This window comes from Mercenaria mercenaria, unplaced genomic scaffold (assembly GCF_021730395.1).
Source record: "Mercenaria mercenaria strain notata unplaced genomic scaffold, MADL_Memer_1 contig_1741, whole genome shotgun sequence".
Taxonomy (NCBI): domain Eukaryota; kingdom Metazoa; phylum Mollusca; class Bivalvia; order Venerida; family Veneridae; genus Mercenaria; species Mercenaria mercenaria.
In genome coordinates, this window is record NW_026459742.1 from 36,215 (window position 1) to 53,900 (window position 17,686).

The 17,686-nt window shown below is 33.8% G+C and overlaps 1 long non-coding RNA gene across 6 annotated transcripts; it reads right to left on the reverse strand.

Moving 5' to 3' along the window:
• Positions 1-511: 511 nt before the first annotated feature.
• On the reverse strand, positions 512-17,682 carry LOC128551827 (uncharacterized). 6 transcript variants are annotated; one of them, XR_008368900.1, is made up of 7 exons: positions 17,535-17,682; positions 11,625-11,792; positions 10,699-10,867; positions 6,557-10,141; positions 3,108-4,394; positions 2,540-2,634; positions 512-2,009 (listed from the first exon to the last, which is right to left on the reverse strand). It is a non-coding gene; the product is annotated as an uncharacterized LOC128551827 (long non-coding RNA). The 6 variants fall into 6 exon arrangements; XR_008368899.1 differs by having other exon boundaries at positions 3,108-3,171; positions 4,236-10,141; XR_008368896.1 differs by adding an exon at positions 13,005-13,312 and having other exon boundaries at positions 3,108-10,141; positions 16,570-17,591.
• Positions 17,683-17,686: the final 4 nt, after the last annotated feature.

Here is a 17,686-nt window from a genome sequence, read left to right on the forward strand (position 1 = left end):
ATGTTTCATAAAGATTAGGTCAAAAATTTGGTCTTCAGAGTGTTCACAAGCTTTTCTTTTGATCTGACCTACTGACCTAGTGTTTGACCCCACATGACCCAGTTTCAAACCTGACCTAGAGATCATCAAGACTAACATTCTGGTTAAGTTTGGCATTTACTATGTTACTTTTGATTTAACATGTTTGTTGGTTTGGGTTTAACGCCGTTTTTCAAACGTACTTTAGTAATGTAACGGCGGGCAGTTAACCTAACAAGTGTTTTTAGATGCTGTACTATTACAAACCTGTTCTCCGCAAGAAAATGCAAACTTGAATCTGAGGAAGAAGACGATTGATATCAGACAATGTAGTTTATTATGAGGAATATGACTGTCACTGCGGATGTATAAACATGGTTGACATTTGAATATATCCAAACTCTTTCAAATCTGACCGGATAAAACTGATAAAAATATATTGAAAGACTTGAAGGATATAAAAACGTAGAATTGAAAAAACAATATCACAGAATAACTGATTCAACTTTAATTCAAATGCAAAAGATATTTTAAAATTAAAATCTGAAAATGCATTCTTAAAGATATCGTTTATCATGGAGCAAAATAAATTCCTACAAAAATCCTTAAAATATAACAATTCAAATGATATGGAATAGTTCAACCATTAAAGAAAATAAGTTAATTATAGATTTCCCTTTATGAATAAGGAAAAGTATCGTCTGTACTTAAAATACGATATAGAAATTAAACAGTTTAAAACATTTGTTATAAACGGAATATCATATACCTAACTGTATTTCTTAAACTATTATATTGTGTTTGCATCAATTCAGAAAGAATGGAAAACCAAATTAGAAACAATTGATAAAAAGGTATAAACAGATGAAATAAACTTATATGACAATTATTAGAAACATTTACTAGACACTGTAACTGAAAACCGGATTTATTAACATTTAGAGCCCAAATATATATTTCTAAGTGCATCAGATAATATAAACACAATATTAAAATGTTGTGTGTTATCTTTTAAAAGAGATATTTACTCCAAAAAATTTAGTCCCTATAACATTTTTGGAAATAGGATAGACAAGTCCTGAAAGACTATCTCATCAAATTTGCTGATATAAAAATAAACTTAGGTATTTTCCCGGGATACCCTCATTAAAATTTGTTTCTTCATTTCATTCAGACATGGAATGCAAACAAATCCAGAAACTACTTAATAGTACAAGGACATCAAACAACCTTTTTTATCTTACTTCAGGACAGGTACACATGTTAAGTCATACTTGTAATTAATAAACCAACATGTAAAATGTTGCTATTCCCATTTCAGTCCAACATATCTAAAGAGGTAAATACTACAAAGACTGTATATCTAATTTTTTAAAATAAAATTCCACCAACATAATTTTTCTTATTTCTTTTATCTTGATTATGTAGAGTACTTATCTGGAATGATGAGACATTCTAAAATGTATATTTCTTTATTTCCCTGGATGGAAATAAATAAAACATATAAACAAAACAACCATTTATACCAACCAAGTTGTAAAATACTTAAGTTTTGTTGATGTTAGTAATTATATATTTGGACATTAAAACAACATAAAATATAACTGAAACATTGTGGAACATCATTTCTAGACTAGATTAGACTGTGTTATACAAATGTTTATATGAAAGTATATGAAAAAACTGGTTGAATAAAATATCAATTCAGTTTTGGTAAAATGTTGAACTGCTTAACAGTGTTGAGGTCCGCCTCTGTTGAAGAGAAATCGTTTGTTCTTATCAGAACACAACGTCCGGACAAAAGTTATTCATTATCTTCGACAAATTATTCTGTAGTGTTTCGACGTTTGCTCCAGGATAACAAGAATATTTGATCAATTCTGAACGCCATTCTGAGTTGGTTAATGAAGTTTACCGTCCATTGCCGTGTACAGGAAAGCATGGAAATTTACAAGTATATCCCATCCGTACTGCAGTAAACCGGAGTGTAACTGTTAACAAATAAGTTGTGTAATAGATTACCATAAATATTCAGCCAAATCATTTAAGATAAAACCAGAAATTAGCAGTTAGGTTCAACGGTATCATGTGATAAAAGGAATTCCCTGCTTTTACCGTAGTACATAAATTTACTTAATTCAGGATTGGGTCAATTTGCCCCAAATGTACAACAATGACATAAATAATTTTATCTACCTAAAAAAATCATTTACTGACTGATACAATATATTGATAGATTTGTATTTTTACAGTGTTTACATTATAAAGCTATCACACATTTATTACTAAGATATATCTATTAACATCATCTTTAATGGAGATATGTACTAAGTAAATTGAGGGATACAAAAAGCTACAGGAAAGAAATGTTTATGCCAGACTGACATAAAGTCCAGAAGGTTTACATCTTGGCAGCAATGTCAGTCTTATAGCTGGCTTGTACAATTATTTCAGTAGCAAGTATGTAATCATACAGGATATAAATGATTTGAGACCTTTAACATATAAAAGCATAATACACCTTATTTATTCGTAATGGTAACATGTTCTTCTGAGACTGCAACAGCGTTAGATATGTCAAACAACTGCACATACTCAAACTTCTCTCTACCAAAACTGAAAATGAAAATTATATAAACAATTATTTTTGGCTTCCTTTATTCTTGTACAAACGATTTCCCATAAATTTAATATAGACTGTTTACATTTATGAATCTATTTAAATATAATAAAATTAAAAAGGTATATCAGAACTCATTTTGTTCAGTGTTGTTATATTTTCTGGTCCTTCGGGATCATTGATTTCAACTCGTTTAGATTTGAAGATTGAATACTGCTTAAGCCGGTGCTAGGGGGCGTGGGCAGTGTTGTTTTTTCCATTACTGCTCATGAACAGACTCAATCAAACCGAGTCTGCAATTTTCACTGTTTGCATTGTTCTCGGTGCTTCCGAGGGATCTACTTTTCAGATTATATTATTATCATAATTATTAATAAACATGAACCTGAAGTGTTCTAATTTATAAAGCTGCAATTAATATTTAAAAAAACCTGCAACTATTGTATATATTAAAAACAGTATCATGAACCTGATTAGTAAAACAGTCCCAGTTCAAATAACATATGACTGTCAGAAAACGAAGGTATGGTACACTGAAAGTAAAATATACAAATAAACATTACATAAGAACATTTTTTCATGTTAAATAAAGGGAGTTAATTAAATGCAATCTGAGAAATTATTGCTATAAAGGAAAGTAATTAATAAAATACATGAAAAAAGGTATATATATATATAAGGTAGGTAATTTAGAAAAAAACTTCAAATGTCAGTATAATGATAGTTGATATTTACAATGACCTATATCAAGTATGCACAACGTTAGAATCAGAAAGTACTCAAAACATGCATTATATTTCCTTGCAATTTCAAGAATACTGGACTGTATGTAAGGGTTCCCTAGATGCTGTTATACTGAAAAAAAACTTTAATCTAATTATAGCTTAGATCTATTTATATCTTCAAAAAAAGGAAATCCCAAATTTCCACAGCTATTCACAGACTGAAAATTGCAGGTACTGATATCAACAAAGAGGTTGATATCTATACTATTTAATGACTATCGTGAAAGGTAGGGAAAAACTTACTGGAAAGGCATACACTCCTGATATACTCATTTCAATACATTTTCAGCTCATTTGCATATAAATTTGTTTGTTTGTTTGTTTTGGGTTTAACGCCGTTTTTCAACAGCATTTCAGTCATGTAACGGCGAGCAGTTAACCTAACCAGTGTTCCTGGATTCTGTACTAGTGCAAACCTGTTCTCCGCAATTAACTGCCAACTTCCCCACATGAACAGGTGGAGGACTAATGATTTCAGACACAATATCGTTTATCAAATAGTCACGGAGAATATACGCCCAGCCCAAGGATCAAACTCACGACCCGGCGATCCGTAGACCAATGCTCTTACCTACTGAGTTAAGCGGGCGGGCTTCATTTGCATATAAGAGAAATTTATTGAATTCCCCCGGTTTTTCTTCATTTTCAAAAAATCTGTACGATGAACATTAACCAAAACATTCTCCTATGTGTCAGCTATCAGATATATATTTCAACAAAGACTGTGAACTTACCTTGTTTTTAGAAGAAGACAAAATTCCAACAAGTTTTGCATCCGGTCAGACACTGCTATTAATTTTCAATAGGCTTACCTTGTAAGAAATGACTCTGTAGGACACACTCAGAATTGTTGTTGACACATAAGGTGCCATTTACCCTGTCAAATAGCCTTCCAGACACCAAAAAGTAACATACATGGGCATGCGGGATCCATTTCTTTTCTATTTCCATTCAAAGACAACCACCCGAAACTGTGCATGGAAATTAGTGGTGAATTCCAACAAGTTCTTACTTTACTAAATTGATAGTTTCAGAGTTAAATACATAGCCAGGCAGCTATAAAATACTTCCAAATGGACAGAAAACATTACATTTCCAAATCTTAAGGATATTTTCATGATTAAAAGCAACGCATTTTAACCTATCAGCTGAAGTTCCATTGAATACTACGGGTTTTTCAACCAATCCGAAGCCGGCAAATAATAACAGCATTTGACCTTCCCCGCAAAAGCTGTACCGGTGCGCACATATAAAATTTCAAATGTGATTTTCAAAATATTACAGTAAGACCACAATTATTTCCCTTGAAATTAAAAAGCTCTAGGTTTAATGCCTACATTTACAAAACTTGTTTTAATTTTCTTCACGAAATATTGCAGCAAACAAAGTTTTATCTATGTGAAGTTTAACAGAATCGAGTCTATCTGATTTTTGTTATTTGGAAGTTGAAAGTACATGTATAGAGCTATATAAAGATTCAGAAGTTTTGGAATGAAACTTTTAAATGGCTGAACGAAGTTGAAATACTAAAAAGATGAATTCCTAACATTTTCCACTTAGAAAAAATAAGGTTACTTCATACATACTCTCAATTTATATTTTATATACAAATGCAAAAAAAAAAACACAGTACAAGAAAATACTAATTCAAAACAAAAGCTGAAAAACAGATTAAAACTAGAAAAGTATGAAGCGTTTCATAACAATCGTCTTGACAATTTCAGCTGTTTACTGTTTCCTAAGCTTACTTTAAACAACATATTATACATACCACGGAAGTCTTCTGATTAGATCGACTATTCATAGAATAGTAGAGCTATTGAATTCGCCCATGCGCCGGCGTCCGCGTCCGCGTCCCGATCTGGTAAAGTTTTTGTATGTAAGCTGGTATCTCAGAAAACACTTGTAGGAATGGATTGAAACTTCACACACTTATTTGCTGTGATAAACTGACTTACACTGCACAGGTTCCATAACACAATTTTGCTTTCTCACAATATGATGCCCCTTTTTTAACTTAGAAATTTTTAGTTAAGGTTTTGTATGTAAGCTGATATCTCAGTAACCACTTGTGGGAATGGATGGAAAATTCACACACTTATTAACTGTGATAAACTAACTTACATTGCATAGGTTCCTTAACTCTAATTTGTTTTTTTTTTTTACAAAATTATGCCCCTTTTTCGACTATTTTTGGTTAAGGTTTTGTATGTAAGCTGGTATCTCAGTACACACAAATGGGAACGGATAGAAACTTTACACACTTATTTACTGGCATGATCTGACATGCACAAAGTAGAACCCATAATTCTATTTTGCTTTTTTACAAAATTATGCCCCTTTTACAACATAGACAATTTTGGTTCAGTTTTTGTATGTAAGCTGGTATCTCAGTATCCACTAAGGGAAAGGAAAGGATTGAAACTTCACACACTCGTTCACTGTCATGATATGACATGCAGCGCAAAGTGTCAATAACTCAACTTCGCGTTTTACAAAATTATGCCCCTTTTTCAACTTAGGAGTTTTGGGTTAAATTCTTATATGTAAGCTGGTATCTCAGTACCCACTTATGAGAATGGATTGAAACTTCACACACTTGTTGTCGTAGAGACATTAAATGAAGACAAAACTGTTGTCCGTGTTACGTTGACTGTTTACTTCATAGTCCGGAAGAACAACAAGTGACGTCCAGGATGTCATAATATACAACAAAAGAGCGCGTTACGTAGACGTGACGCCAAGAATGGTGCGTCGTTAAATATACATGTTACTTAACGTGACACTCCGGGGGCCCGATGCTGATTTTTAAACGTAGACATGTTATTTAGAATATTTACAAAGCATTCAAAGTACAATTTGACTTAAGTGAACAATTACAAAGAAAAATATAAAACATAGTAAATCACTTTCTCTGAGAAATAACAGTCTTTGCTTATTCCAGAATATTATATCACTTAGAACTGCGGATAATGGTTAAACTAGAAAGTCAGTTAAACTTCTGCATAATCACATATTGTTGAACAAGTGTTACTGTCACTTTAACTTAAAACACGATACGCGTATTACAGTTTGTCTGATCTCTTAGATATTCATTATTACAACCACTAAGTAAGTTCTGTGTAATACTCACTGGGAAAGGTAACTGTTCTAGGAATCAAGGAATCACGCACATCTAGTTACTTCAGCTCAAGTGGATACAGCTTTGATATAGGTTGGGTAGTTACACCTCGTCTTGATCTAACACGGGCTACTCGAATAAGTCCATCGTTTCCGACGATAACGTCTTCAATCACGCCAAGGGACCAGCGATTTCTTGATAAGCTGGTGTCATGTATCTGTACAACGTCATCAATCGTAAGAGCATCTCTATGTTTACCTGATGTTCTGTGAAACTCTCGCAGAGATGTGAGGTATTCGTGCTTCCATATCGACCAGAAGTGTTCAAGTGCTGCAGACTTAAATCTATAAAGTTTGTCTGCAGAATCATGGGATAGGTCGTCTGCTGTGGACTCCGTGTCGTCTGTATAAACAGGGGAGGTAACACTTCTTCCATGCAGTAGATGGGAAGGGGTAAGTGGTTCCTCATCCAAGGGGTCTGCAGATGTGTGTGTGAGTGGGCGGTAATTTACGATATATTCTACTTATGCAGTAATTGTTTGAAGAACTTCCATTTCAACCAACGACTTCCCGAGTACTTTTCTGATACTGGTCTTCGTTATGCCAACAAGCCTCTCCCACCAGCCTCCGTACCATGGCGCGTCCACAGTCATGTTCGGTACTATTTCTAGATGGACAGCTCGCGTATTGGCACATGTGAAAAGGCAAATGTATGCTTTATGTAGTTCTCCTCTCGATGCTTTTACTGTTAAAGCTCCGGTAAAATCTATGCCGGTTACTGTGAATGGTGGCGCAACCTTCAATCTGTTGCTAGGTAACGCTGGGGGGTCAGGTACTCGATATGCTCGTCCTGTGACCTTACGGCACGTAACGCACGAGTGGACTATTTTCTGAACACGCTGGCGAATGCTCGGAATCCAAAATTTCTGGCGAAGATACGTAACTGTGCTCTCAGTACCGGAATGCATATGTGTAACGTGTAAGTCCAAAAAAATAAGCTTTGTAAGATTGTCTTTGGAAGGAAGTAGGTAGGGAAATCTCGTGCTGTGTAATAACTGTGCGTTAGATATTCTGCCGCTACAACATATTAATTTGTCGTCATCAAGAAGCAAATCAAGCTGTCTCACTAGGTTGGGTCTTTTCATCTGGATGATTCTATTCTGGTAGATGTACTCTTTCACATCCGGACAATGACGGCACTTCTGCAGTTGTTCACAAATCTTAGAAAATATGCTGTAACACGTATCAGCTTACGGTATGTGACAAATCCATTGATGTCTATAACATCTAAAATGTCGGGATCGGGTGTATTTTTTCGCGATGTACTAGTAGTCATACATGCGAAATAATTGATATCTTCGTATTCACTGCCCGTGTGTGTACTCAGCATTAATTCATATCCGGGAAATGTTGTCTCGTCGTTCAATCAGCTAGGACTATTCATCCATGATCTGTTGTCGTGAAATTTGTTATAGGTTAGTCCTCTTGACAGAAGGTCTGTTAGGCAATAGTGCCACATGAAGCCGTCTGTCAACTCATGTATTTCTGTTACACGTCTGGTTACCCTGATAAGCATACCGTTTCACTGCCGGTTGCCTATAGCTGCTGTGGAGGTGCAAGATGATGTAACCATGGAAACGGCTGTCTTCAGTAAAACGGGTCCTAGTGCGAAATTATGGGCTGAATGAACACCAATTAGTGAAGGGTTCGTGAATAGCCGACTCGTATGAGTCCCAGAATGACTGCCAGTCAAAAATGATGCCATGGAACCGCGGTAAATCTAGCTTTGGTAGTAGTCTATGGTATACAGAGCTGTTCAATCTACAAGGCTATTGAATAGCCGAGCGTTGCCGTCCTCCAACAGCTCTTGGATTTTTTTATTCCTTTCATGTTTTTCTTATCACTTCAGTGAATTATTATTGACTAGCATTTTTGACAACACGCACAAATATCGGGCCTAGGATTAAAAAATATGTTCGTTGTGCCGTATTTGTATCTACCTAAAAGTTACAGCTGGAAGGCACACTTTTCCTGATAGATATTTTAAAGGGAATTCCTACAGTTTTTTATGCGCATCTTTCTGCGCAGCCGACACTTTCTATGGAAAACTGAACTGAAGTCAACATTTGTTGAAACATGTTACAGACAATCTTAAATATGAGAAATCTTGAATGAAATAACATTTTTGATAAGTTTTATCAGAAATCAAATTGTGATACTGTTTTATGTTGTATTGACAAGTATTATGGCTGACAGGTATCTTGCTATTTTTGTGGTTGTGTTTTCACATCTCATTTAAAAAAAAAGAATAACTTTTAGCAGACATACATGTAAACAATTGGCCAGGTTCGCGCCATTTCCATCCGAACGGGTGTTGTATTCTAGCGGTCTTAACATAAAATTTAGCCTGGTGACCCATACATTTTTAGCCATTTTTATGCTTACAATACAATTATCTATACACAAGAAAAATATGAAAAAAATATGTATGAAAGAGTTTTTCCAAAATTTAAAATTTATTCTTAACTATGGGTATATTTCATTGAAAAAGTAAATAGGTAACTTATTTTTTCATTTATACCCATTATTGTAAGGATAGAGTATTGCAAATATGACTATGATATCTAATAAGTATATAATAAAATCTGTAAAAAGAAAAAAAAACCGTATTGTGCTGTCTTGATGTATATTTTGGTTGGAATTTATAAAAAAGCAGAAAAATATGAAAATTATGAAAAATCGCTGGCAGTATCAGCAACAGTAGGTGTGCTCAAAACAATACTTCACAAAAACAAGCCAGGTGACCTATTGTTGTTATTTGTTCATTGTTTTCAGCACAAATTTTCCTATCATATATGTGAATTTAAAAAAATTCTATCAATGGAAAAAAACTATAGGAATTCTCTTTAATGAAATATCTATCAGGAAAAGTGTGCCTTTCAGCTGCAACTTTTAGGTAGATAAAATACGGCACAACGAACATATTCTTTAATCCTAGGCCCGATATTTGATATTCTATGAAAGGAAAAAGCTATAAGAATTCTCTTTAATAGCAAGGGTCTCAAAGTTCACCACATATATTTCATTTTTGATTGATTTAGGATGGATTCAGGTTTTCTTATTTGTCTGGTCATATTTTCATTCCTGGCTTGATGCTCGTTCCAGTGCTTTTTTCCGAATACTATCAACTATGTCTTTTAGGAATATCAGTCCGAATATTTTTTGAAACAAGTTTGCATGCGGGGCATCAGGATCACATATAATTATTCGTCTATTCGGCGGAATGATTTCGCGTTTTGAGTTAAGTTTGAGTCTCTCGGCATATTCATCACTTCCCTTTTTTTCCTTGTATATCATCACTTTCACACCGTCCAACAAAGAAGTTAGTGGGTGATAAAACCTCACTATTTGATCTGGTCGAACATTTAAATATCCATCTTTAATTAGTTCCGACCGCTTTATAATGTCAGTATGTTCCTGCGTTTTCATATTGTCAGTGCACTTGACCAGATAATCTTCTTTAGATTGGTTTTGAAAGCACGTATGTGGTATCAGCATGTAGAAGTCAGAGCAAAAATAATCCCGCTGTGCAACAGCCCTTTAAAGTAGAATAAAAACCTTACCTTCATCCCAAGTTTGAAGTCAACACCTTTAATGGTTTCAAAGATATGCTCTGGACATAAAATAAAACGGACAAATTTGATCTTAGAGCTCAATTGTGACCTTGATCATTGCACTTTGACCTACAGTCAAGCTTGCATGAATATTTATTTGTGCTCCGGACATGAAATATGATGGTCAATTTTGACCTTTTATGACCTTGACCTTTGACATAGAGGCCGATTGGAACGCTCAGCACATCGTCGCATGGCCATCTACCTATATGCTAAGTTTTAAGTCAATACCTTTAATTGTGATATGTTATGCTCCAGACACGAATTATGACGGACGGACGGACGCGCCATCACTAAATACGTCATTTTTTCCTAAAACGGGCGTTTAAAAACGCTCAGCAAATGAACATACATATTCCATTTAAATACAGGAAGACGGCATATTTGGAAAAAGCGTATCTGTAACTATATCATTATGTTATATCTGTTTGAATCAAAATGTAGGAGCAAATGATTAAGAACATATCGTAATGTAACTTACCTCAGCTCTTTCTTTTCTGCAATTTCTTTATACTTGTTTCTATTATACGAATCAGTCTTTACCGCTGCAGAACATGTCCGTAGCAATCGTATTGTCTGTCCATTTCTGATATGATGGCACGCAAGTGTTGCACTTCTTGTAAGCATTGTTTGTGGGTTTTTTCTTCAGGCTGAATAAAATAACTCATTATATTTGTATACTTTTATCTCTTTCTTTATTATCGTCAAAACTTATTCAAATGAATATGAACTTTTCATTATTAGAATTAAACGACAACGTATATTTAATAAAAATATAAAATATATCAGTATCATCTTACTTTATATATCAATTACATTAAAACGTTGTATAGTTTCTCTTGATTCTCTTGATAGTTAATTTTATGCTCTATCTATTAACTTTTTGTGCACTACAAGTTTATCTATATACATTCAAGATTTGTATAAACAAAGCATGTCCCATTAATGAATTTGTTCTAGAAAGATTGTCTTGCAGTGTATGTCGCAGGTGTGATAGAACCCTATCTTTTATACAATAAACGAATGTAAATTAACCCTACATATAAATCAAATTGCAGTGTATCGCGAAGCTGTTACGGCGTAGACCGTATACTTGCAAGTAGGTCGTATAATTACCTGTATTTCGGTTTTCGGTGTATACTTACCTAAGTCCATACTTACCTGTGTCCGTACTTACCTATGTCTATACTTATCTTTATTCGTTGAGGAATTATTAGTGAGTCACCAAGATACAAAGCCTATAATGACTTCCTATATTTACCCATCATTCGTAAGCCGTAACATATACAATGGACGACTAACATGACTAAGAAATTACCTGTCCTTTTACCTGCATCTTATTATCCCTTTGTTATGGTAATTATTTATTATTATTCCTATACTTTTCAGCCAATCGTATCAACGTACCAGTTTACGATGATATTTTGAAAACGTATAGTTGTTTGGTTTTCATAACCTCAAACAATTATATGTTAATATGATTTAGGCAGCATATGCCGGTTTTTTCTAGTAATTTCGAACTTCCGAGTGATGTGGCCAAGTCAGACGGCTTCTGTTATGTTACGAGATGCAGACCTGAAAATAAAAAGAAGAAATAAAATACATAGTAAACTTCATACAAAGCATATCTTTTTTAATCCACACGCCACCTGAAAGATAATTTCAGCCCGCGAAAATACATAACACTTCAGTTCAAATAAGTCATTTTTCCATGTGGCCTTAAAATGTTAGAATTGATAGATCCAAATGGCCACATGCATTCTGTATTCAGTTTCAAGTATTACTTGCAGAGCTGGACAAAAATACCTGCCAACCAATTATTTTTTTCACTATTTTCAACTGTGTGAGGCCTATATGATATTTGACAATTCGCGAGAAGCTGAATGCTGATAATGGTATATACGCATTTCAAGCAATTATACAAAATTAATGCCATCAAGCTTACATTCGCATCTGCCAGAATTTTTGCAACATACCATTCTTAAACATGTTAATAAAAAAACTCACATCAACAAATATTTCAAACATCAAAACAGCCTTCACGTCAAGGTTTTATCTCTAATGACAGTTCGAATCTGTGGCTGGAAACTACCAACTGCTACCTTTAATATATTAATAATGGGATATAATCTGAACACCCCCAGTGCGCAGATAGTAAATTACTCTACCGCAGAGACGAATCAGCATCGCTACTAAAAAAACTAAGAGGGACGTAAGGCGCCTCGGCGACATGTACATTTATCATTTTTGCAAAATACATACCGGTATACAAAGTGTTTTCTTCTGTCTTTGGAATGATGGACTATCTTCTTTGCAAGTTTTATTTGAATAAGTTTAAACTTATAGACAGAAATTCGGTCGTTGATACAGAATATCGAATATCTGTAAAAGTAGTTTGTCTTGTTTTGGGTTTAACGCCGTTTTCAACAGTATTTCAGTCATGTAACGACGGGCAGTTAACCTAGTCAATGTTCCCGGATTCTGTATCAGTACAAACCTGTTCTCCGCAAGTAACTGCCAACTTCTCCACATGAATTATCAGAAGTAGAGGACGAATGATTTCGGACACAATGTCTTTTATCAAATCGTCACTGAGGACATACGCACCGCCCGGGGATCGAACTCGCGACCCCGCGATCTGTAGACTGACGCTCTCCCTACTGAGCTAAGCGGACGGGCTTGTAAAAGTAGTTGCTGTGTTAAGTGAGAATTAAATTAACCAAAACTTTCAACATTTAACAGTTTTAGATGAGTTTAACATTGCGAAAATGTGATTAAAAACATTACGTCCGTATGTCATATCGCAGTTCCGGTACACTTCCGACGACTAAAATGTGTCGTTGTTGTTGACGCAGTTTTTGTTCTCTCAACATCATTTAACTTTTGTAACTGCGGGAAGTTTGACTAACTAGAGCTCCTGGATTCTGTACTAGTACAATATATTCTGGAAAATTGATCCCTCGGAACAATATAACAATACTGAGTTGAAGTCTGGGCGACACTTTACAGCCGGCGCACAGCACTTAACACCTGCTGTTGTGAAGTAACCTTTATCAGCAAACTGGCTTCTTCCCGATTTGAGTATCTGAGTCAAGCTGGAGGACGAATGGTTTCAGACACAATGTATTTCGTCATATCTTTACAAAGAACATAAACCTCGCCGGGGATCGAAATCACGGCCCTGCTATCAATAGATAGTACGTAGATCTACGGATTGCGGGGTTGTGAGTTCGATTCTCGGCCGATGCCTATGCTCTCCGTGACTAGAATGCACATAAAACATTTAAATATACCGACTGCACAATATTGATGTCAGGTATTTGTTGAAGATTTTAAATAGAATCGACCGAAGAAATGTTAATGCAAAAATAACTCCAAAAAAGTCACACTCAGTGTTTTAATAATTTACTTTCCAAAGTTACAAATTTTGCTTCATCATTTCAATGTTAATGAATGTTGATGTTTTGTTTTAAATGACTAAAAGAAAAGTCCAATCGTTCAAATTCTAGATACAGTTCTGTTTTGCGTTGTGACTTTTTTTTGTTATAAATTAAGTGTTTACTTAAATTTCTATTTTTGTTTGAAAACTAAATAAAACAAAACTGATATATGAAATATTTAATTAGGATTAAATTGATCACGTTATAACCAATATTGTTTCAATGGTAATAACAAGACATACTGTTAAGTATCCAATAGCATAATCATATAAATATAAATCAATATTCAATATAACGCCAACCCAGAGGCCAAACAAATGAACAAATAAAACATAAAATATAACACATAATTAAACGACAACTGAGTCAAAATTTATGAAACAAGAGTGTCTATTCATAAATGTTGGCAAAACACAACAAGAAATCCAGAAATAAATTTGTCAATAACATATGAACACTGTCGTTTTCTAGGAAAACGTCAAATACCATTTTCTCTAGAAATTTCCAAAGTATAACATACTACTTTGTAGAGAAATGAACTTCCTCTGATAAATTATCTACGAGAGAAGTTTTACTAGTACACATTCAGTTAATATATAGCACTAGCTGTCCACCTCTTGTGAATTAATTACACGTTTGTATAACTACACTTCGACACTACAAAATTTTAGAGATGACTCTGTTAATAACACATCAACACCGTCCTTTTTCTAGGAAAACGTCACATACCATTCTCTCTAGAAATTTCTCCAAGTATGACATATTACTTTGTAGAGAAATGAACTTTCTCTGATAAATTATCTAGGAGAGAAGTTTACTTGTTTGTCCTTCAATATACTTGTATATTGTACTATTTTATTGACCTGTCAAAATGCATATTGATTACATGGTCGTTGCACAAAATATTTACTCTTCGGTTGATTTTCGGTACATTCCGTACAGTGTACGGAAAGTAACCTGCAATTAAAATGGTTTATATTTAAAGCGTGTATACGGAGGTTCGATAGTCACGATAGCTCAGTGGTCACTGTCAGTAGCATGAAACCTCGAGCTCTTAAGATCGAATCCGTGCAGTATCTGTATGTTTTTTTTTTCAAAAACACTTTGTACATGTACATTTTATCTAATATTTCCTCCCTTGTATTTTTACAACTTTTTTTTTTTATTTTTGTCTCTTTTTTAATTTATTTTCCTTAATATCAGTTTTATTCACGGTTTATTTCAGTATTACAATTTCAAAGATATTAATTAAAACAAGCTGATGATTCATGATTCAGTTTCGATCGCTATAATTTCAGTACGAAACATATATAAACGTGAAGCCCGTGAATTTTGATTTTCATGTGTCCCTTTTTAATTTAAAACATAACAATTAAAAATGAAAATAAAAAATGTTCTCACTTATGGGCTCGAACCAACAGTTTTCCGCATAAAAAGCCATGTGTTGTAACCACTGAGCCATCGATATGAACGACAAATAAGGGTTTCATATACAATACTAATAATGGTATTTAGACACTTAACCAAAATTTATTTCAGTAAAACATACGGATAGCACCGAAGTTGGGCCAAATATTATAATATCGAACGCACGGAGCGTATAATGTATGCACATTTGACAGGTTAAAAATAGCACAATACATATATGTAAACTCATTGTGTTATTCTGTGTAGAAAACAACCAATTAAATTCTTAACTGAACTCATAATTCGAAGCCTCGAATTAAAGAATAACCAAACGACCATAAAATTGAAGCAATTAACTAAACTCGAGAATTTCTTTATTCCAACATTTCTAGTATGAAAAGTAATAACTTTTTGTTTCAGATAAACGTGTATTTTAAGTAAAACCAAAATTACTTAAAAAGGTTAAACTTATGGCAATACTTGTAATACACATACTCTTGTTACAAATTTATGAAACACAACTTTACCATAACAAAAGGATGAAAAAGTTTGATTTGCTAAATGACCAATAGTATCAATTAAACCTGGTAACTGTTACATACTAGTTACTCAAGAATATAACTGCAAATTGTTAGAAACCAAAATGCAATTAAGATGACTTTTTTCAGAGATTACTTCAGCTCTGAACAAAGCTATGTGTAAATCAGTGCCGACAAAGTTTAATTACATATGTGCAACTGTATTAATGAAAAATTGTCTTAACCGCCTTTTGCCCTCTAGATTAAGATGTAAACTAACGTCCTTAATAGCAAAAAGTTCCCTACGTGGAAGATTGACCTTTAAAAAGGACGAAAAGACTTAAAAAAAATTAACCTTTCTATCCTTACAAATGACCTCTAAAGTAAGATTTATTTCCTTAACCTTAGATCCAGTTTCTGAAAAATCCACTGGTCTAGGTAAAATTAAAGATTAATAAAAAGACACTGAGCTATCCGCATATGTTCTAGCACAAGTGACAAGATTTGAATAAAGAGAGGAAATCTCACCAGCTGAATGGTTATTGACATCATTGGTTCCAACATGAAAAATGATATTGTCATAATTGAGATTAATTCAACCTTTAGCAATTTTTGGAATCAAACATGATATCGTAATTCCAGGAAACGATTGAATGTCTGTATCCCAAATGTCTTTAACATGTTTGGCAATGGAGTCCGAAATAATGAGACACTTCTTGATTTTTGGGTTTCTACGTTGATTAATGCTTTATCATTATTTTTTTTATTCAGACTGTATTGTGCTCGGACTTTCCTCTGTATCTGAATGGGAAGATTCTTCTGTATTACATTCTGAATCATCCGACGTATCTTACTCTGAATTTTGCCAAGAAGACTGCAGTTCTTTTTTTTTTTTTTTTTTTTTTTTTTTTGCTTTAGCTTTCAGATTCTTTTTCTTTCTTAACTGTCGTAAAGTTACTTTATTGTCAACATTTTTAAAATTCTCACCTCGTAAGTCCGCTACCGCTCTTCTTTTGTTTGGAATCTTTTTCTTCAGCTTACTTATCTGAGCTTGTTTCTGTAGCTCTTCCTGCTCTTGCATTAGAGCCTTATATACTCACATTCTAGCAAGTCTAGAATTTCTGTGGAGCGTAGTCGTCTACATGTCTCATCTTCTCAACCCGTTCCTCCGTTTCCCAAAGTGGTAAATTCGGAAGGAACTTCTATTGTGTCGTTTCCGAATCCACCGGCGTTCATTTTATTGTAATTAGGCCTGATTGTTTGTCTGCTCGACTTCTTGTTTTCTCGATCAGACATTTTTGATGAATTGTTAATCACAAAATATAAAACTATGAATTGTTCAAATTAAATTCGTAATGTTCATTTTTTTTACTAATAATTCCTTAAGGTTTTTCTACATTTTTATCGTTTTGTAAATTTTGCTAATGAAAAAAAGACGAAAATATTTTCTGTTTCCGAAAGCCAAGAAAAGAAATTTTGACGTGATCAGACTAATAGAAAATAAAAACAGGATGAAGCGCCAAATCCAGAGAAATGTATATATTTACCTATGATCAACTTATCAATATAGGGATTACAGTAATCCTAATAACCAATTTAAAATTTAAATAATCCGTTGACCAACCAAATAAATTGGCACAACAATAAGAACTACTTGATTGTGAAAGGAGAGAACATTTTTGTTCCACATAATTAATCGATTTTACTGTAAACAATAAAATACGCTACATGACAGCCCCATATATTAAGTACCCTTCTGCTTATACGGGTAGTTGATCGAACTTGCCATTATGAATACACTATTAGGCGTTCCGATATGAATACCTGCTTTGTGTTTAGACATGGTACTAATACTTAAAACATTTTGGAACGAAAAACATTATTATCATATTATTATATACTCAGATTTATTCATGTATTTCTTTTTAGCTTACATTCAACTGATCACTCACTGTATATTAAATCCCGTATGTATCCAGATTTTAATATTCCGTTATTAAATATTCCGAACTATTATCACATGCCAGGTTTATCGTATAATGACTACTCCCGCGTGTTGATTGATATATAGTTGAAAATACGTAATATGCTCCGCCTCTTTAAT